We start from the raw sequence: 5,062 nt of genomic DNA, 5'->3' as shown, positions 1-5,062 counted from the left end.
TTCCTGTCCTTCGAAAGAGACAGCTCTGAGGTCAGTTCTACACTACGTTCTAGACCAGGGGCTGAGGAATTTTGTTGGCAAAGGGCCAGAGAGTCAATATTTTAGGCTTGGAGGACCATATGGTGTCTGTTGTAAGCATTTAACTCTGTCATTGCGGCAGAAAAGCAGCCATAGATAATACAGACATGAGTGGGCATGGCTGTGTTCCAATAAAACTTTATTTACAAAATCAGAAGGCAGGCCTGATTTGGCCTGTGGGCTGTAGTTTGCCAACCCTTGAGATGGCCCCCGTGGGCCTGGGTCCAGCGTGGTCACCAGCTAATTCACCCGCCTTTCATTGCTCTCCTCCCCTTCCCAGTCTCACTCTCCACTCCCTATTGGAGCTTCCAGGATCTCTTCTTAAATAAATGACTTGATCTTGGATTCTTGTCTCTGGGTCTGCTTCTGGGGACCTCCAATCTAAGACAGATATCCCCAGTTTCACATGAAGAGGCTGAGGCAGCTGGAGGCAAAGCAGCTTGCACAAGACCCCACAAAAAGAGGAGGAGTTGCTTTCTTGAACCGCTGTGGTTTTATCCAGAGTCACCGGACCTTGCTGCCACCCTGCGAGGAGGATGTGTCTGCCTGTACAGGTTGAACAATCTCAAGACAGGTTGCTGGAATTGGCAGAACATTTAGCTCATTTGGTCACTACCAGTGCTATTAGGCACAGAGGATGAGGCAGTCCTGCCCCGCCCTCTAGAACCCAAAGTCTGGACAGGCAGTGGCAGTTAAATGTGGGGCAGAATGAGATCAATGTCTCCAAGGGGCAACCCCGTCATCCTCTCCCTTGGATCTTCTCTGGGAGAGCTGTGAGTGATCACTCTTTCTTTTCAGCTGAGTAAACTCAGGCTCAGAGAAGGGATGGACTTGCCCCAGGCCACACGGCTTATACCTGATAGAACTGAGTCTGTCCCAGGGCTCTTTGAGCACCTGGGGATGCAGAAGCCGACGGGGGTGGGAGGCAGCGGGGACTGTGGAAGGCTTCATGGCTCTCATGGGCACTCCAGCTCACTGTCTTTACTGCCACAGCCACTGCTTCTACGTTTGCTATCTCATTGGATCATGGTGCCTTTTACAAAAGTGTCTTTGCTCATTGTCTAATTGAACTCCCATTTTACAGGTGGGAAAATTAAGACCCAGAGAGAGAAGGAACTTCCAGAGAGCTATCCAGTGAGCCAAGTCAGAGTTAGGAGCAGGAGCCTCAAATTCCTGGGAAAGCAGCGTGGTCCTCGAGTTCCCCCAAAAGCCAGACGGCATCTTTGACATCTGACTCCCAGGGGCCAGTCCTGGAGAGGACACCTGGCCTGGAGCCAACCTTCCTCTCCTCGCTGCCAAAGCTCTGCTCTCTGGGTTCTGGAACGGTCTGAAAATTCCTCCGTTGGTCTGCTCTCGGCAGAGCACAGATTATCGCTCTTGTGCTAATTATTTTTATGATTAAAAGATGATAAATTATTAAACAAAGTCTGAAAAATGTGCCAAGATCTGCTCTGAGGCTGGGTCTGAGAAGTTGCCCCCTTGGCGTCCACGTTAATTAATAAATGAGACTCTCCGTGGAGAGGAGCCACAGCTGGTACATCTGGCAGCCAGGCAGGAGCTGGCAGAGGCCAGATGCCAGGCAGGTGGGGATGAAGGGACTCCCTGGGAGTGCCCGGTCTGGGATTTGGTAACAGAGTCCCCTCCCTCTCTGTTCCCAGCCTAGGACTCAGTGGAGAGCCCCATGACACCAGCCTAACATCTGGCCTCTGGAAGAGGGCTAGAATTTCAAGCTGAGAAGCTTCAGCTGATACCTTAATGCTATTCCCTTCTCCAAATGCAGACTCGGGAGCACCCCAAGTGTCTAAAGGAAGGCAGGAGACCAGGATTCAAATCTCCGCCAGCCAATTTTTCCTTGGGTAACTTTTGGTTAGGTCGCTTAATGAGACTCCAAGCCTCAGTTTCCTCATCTGTAAAATGGGTAGAAATGACACCTATTTTTGCAAGGGTATTGAGAGTGTTAAATAGGATAATGTCTACCAAGAGCACTCAGCTCTCAGCAGATGGTCAAAAAATGTTAGTTGGGCTGACCTGAAGCTTGGGTTTTTTGCGGCGCTGCCATAACTAGCCGTGAAACCTTGGTCAGGCAGCTTTACCTCTCTGAGCCTCAGTTTCCTTATCTGTAAAATGGGAATGAGAACTGCCAAATCTTAGGATCAAAGGGAAAACTATATGTGAAGTGTCTAACGAAGAGTAAGTACTCAATTAATGGCGGCTATTTTATTACAATTGTTTATTACAGCGCCAACGCACTGAAGTTTCAACAAGTGGGTTTTCGCCTTTGCCATGGGCGCTTCTTCCTGCATCCTTTGCTGGTTCTCCTCCCTCCCCACCTTACTCCTTGCAGCGCACTGGGCTCAGGCCTCGGTGGCTCTTTCTTCCTTACAAGCTCTCACTTCTGAGCTCATCCATCTGTATGCAGATGGCTTCCACATTTCTAATGCTAGCCTCGACCCTCTTCCCAGAATTCCAGACTCCTACAAGCAGTTGCCCATTCGAACTGTCCCCTTGGATGTTTGATATCTCAGATCTAATATGTCAAATAATGCATCCCAAATGGAATTCCTCATCTTTCCCTCTGCAAACCTGTTCCCCACCACCCCTGCAGTCTTCCCCACTTGGTTAATGACGGCTCCATCCTTCTGGTGACACCTTGGAGTCGTCCTTGATTCTGCTCTTTCTTTCACTTCAAATACCTAAACCATCAGGAAACCCGGACAGCTCCATCTTCCACCTCTGTTAGAACCTCAGCAACTGGCCATCTCCCACCACCTCCCCTGCTCCCATCCGAGCATAAGGCACCATCATATCTTACCTGGACTCTTGCAGTAGCCTACTAATTGCTGTCCCTGCTGCGGTACTTGACCCCTATAGTAACGCTCTACATAGCTGCCGGGATGATCCCTTTAAAACACAAACACTAGACCTTGCTTATAATCCTCCAAGAGGCAAAGTCTTTGCCAGGGCCACAAGGCCTTGCACTACCGGAATCTCCCACTTGCTAAGACCTCCCTCTCTTACTCTGTGCCAGCCACGCCCATCTTGGTGCTTCCCTTGAACACACTGGGAGTACACTCCCACCTTGTATCTTCATACTGGCTGTTCACTCTTCTCGTTCCTCACCTCCCTCAGACCTCTGCTCAGAGGTCACCTTTGCAGTGAGGCTTACCTTGACTCTCCCATTTAAAAGTGCACCAGGCACTCTGCATGGCGGCTTCCCTCTTCCATCATGTGTGTCCTCTCCTTACATACTAGAGTTTCTTGAGCCTTGTGTTTGCTGTCTGTCTTCTCCCTCCAGCATTATCTGTTTTGTGCCCTGCAGCATTCCAACAGCAACCAGCACAGCCCCTGTGTGGTGGAGGTGCCGGGCATACTGAGATGCATCTGTCGGCATCTGCCTCCCGGGACCTTAGGCCTGCATGTCTGGCGGGCAGGTAGAAGAACATGCTGGCCATTTCAATGTTAGGACAAAGAAGTAGAGAAGGCTGGATGAAGGAGGTGATGACTGAACCATATCCTGAATCAGTTGGGGTTTCCAGGAAGAGGATGAAGAGAAGGGCATTCAGGTGGAGAAGCCAGCAGGTGTGAAGACTTGGCAGCTCGGAAGCATGCTCTGAGAATGGCAGGTTGTCAATGGCAACCTGGGAAGGGGATGGGGGAGATAAGCCGGAGAGGAGGCAGGTGCCTGGGGCAGGGTGCAGAGGGAGGCCAACTCAGACCTCCCGATTCTGCCTGGTCCTCCACCCTCTGCATAAGCAGATGGGGCACATACCCACCCTCGTGATTTCCCAAAGGAGACAAAGTAGTTTAATTGCCAGAAACAGGATATTAGCAAAATAACCATATTTCACTGTGTTTGGGATGCACAACTATTTTCTACACCACTCAGAAACACTGCTGGCTAATGTGTGCCATGGCATGAAGACCCATGTGAAAGTGTGTGCATCTTTCCAGTGGCAGCTTATATGGTAGTAGGTAGTATTGCCTAGCACTGTAAAAGGACTTCAGATGTATTATCTCACTGAATTCTTGCACCAACAATGGGTACCTATGAGACAAATAAATTAGTTTCCCATTTTACAGATGTGACAACCAGTGCACAGAGAGATTAACTAACTTGCCATCCAGCGAGCATATGGTGGAGCCTAGGGTGAAACCCAGGCAGTCTCTAAAGCATTGCCTTCCAACATGCAATGGAGTGTGATATGTGGAAGCCATGGGGAAGTGCAGGAAATCGGCCATGTAAGATAGGAAGCAACGGTTCGATTTATTCAGTGGTGACACCCCCCACAGCTGCGTTCCAGTAATCTGCACCCCTCATCCCAACATCCTCGCCGTGCTCTGCCTGTGTCGGGCAACTCGTCTTCTCGACCAGAGGTGATCTCCAACAGTGAGGCAGCCCTACCCTTTTGTTTCAGCTCTTGGAAAACCCAAACCTCAAGACCATACACTCCTTGTGACCAAGCGAGCGTCTTGGCAACTTCCCGGTTTTTCCAAAGAAACCTAACTCCTGCTGGGGCCCCCCCCAAGTCACCCCTCATGGCCCTTACTTCTAGTGCTATGGAAATGGCTGAAACCAATGGGTTAACTTGCTTTCCCTATTAAATATTTACATAAACACGCTCGGGAAGGTGTGTGTAAGTTATCAATAATGCAAGGCCAGCCTAGGCTCGGTGAGAGCTAAGAGACCCAAATTGTATCATCATAATCCATTATTCACATATAATGCGTCTATTCTCCTCCATTAGCGCAGGCAGGAAATGCCCCTGAGTGCCGGGCAGGGCTTTGGAAAGCGCAATAAATGGCGGATAGACACATGGCGGGAGGGCGGCAGCTGTAGTTAAACAAGTGTAAATTAGCGCCCAGCCTTGCTCCCTGCCTGCAGCCAGAGCGACGGGCACAGGCCTGGCAGGGAGGGGGTTACAGGATGTGGGGAGCTCGCTATCAATCTAGACAGCCCGAATGGCCTCCCTGGAAACCCTTCGGA

At 50.3% G+C, this 5,062-nt stretch overlaps 1 long non-coding RNA gene across 1 annotated transcript; it reads right to left on the bottom strand.

Moving 5' to 3' along the window:
• Positions 1-200: 200 nt before the first annotated feature.
• On the bottom strand, positions 201-3,601 carry LOC105521189. Its single transcript, XR_001003237.1, has 3 exons — positions 3,245-3,601; positions 2,891-2,979; positions 201-1,985 (listed from the first exon to the last, which is right to left on the bottom strand). It is a non-coding gene; the product is annotated as an uncharacterized LOC105521189 (long non-coding RNA).
• Between the last annotated feature and the right edge of the window lie 1,461 nt (positions 3,602-5,062).

Source organism: Colobus angolensis, unplaced genomic scaffold (assembly GCF_000951035.1).
Source record: "Colobus angolensis palliatus isolate OR3802 unplaced genomic scaffold, Cang.pa_1.0 Scaffold4, whole genome shotgun sequence".
In the NCBI taxonomy this organism is placed as follows: domain Eukaryota; kingdom Metazoa; phylum Chordata; class Mammalia; order Primates; family Cercopithecidae; genus Colobus; species Colobus angolensis.
This window is presented reverse-complemented; position numbering and strand designations above follow the sequence as displayed.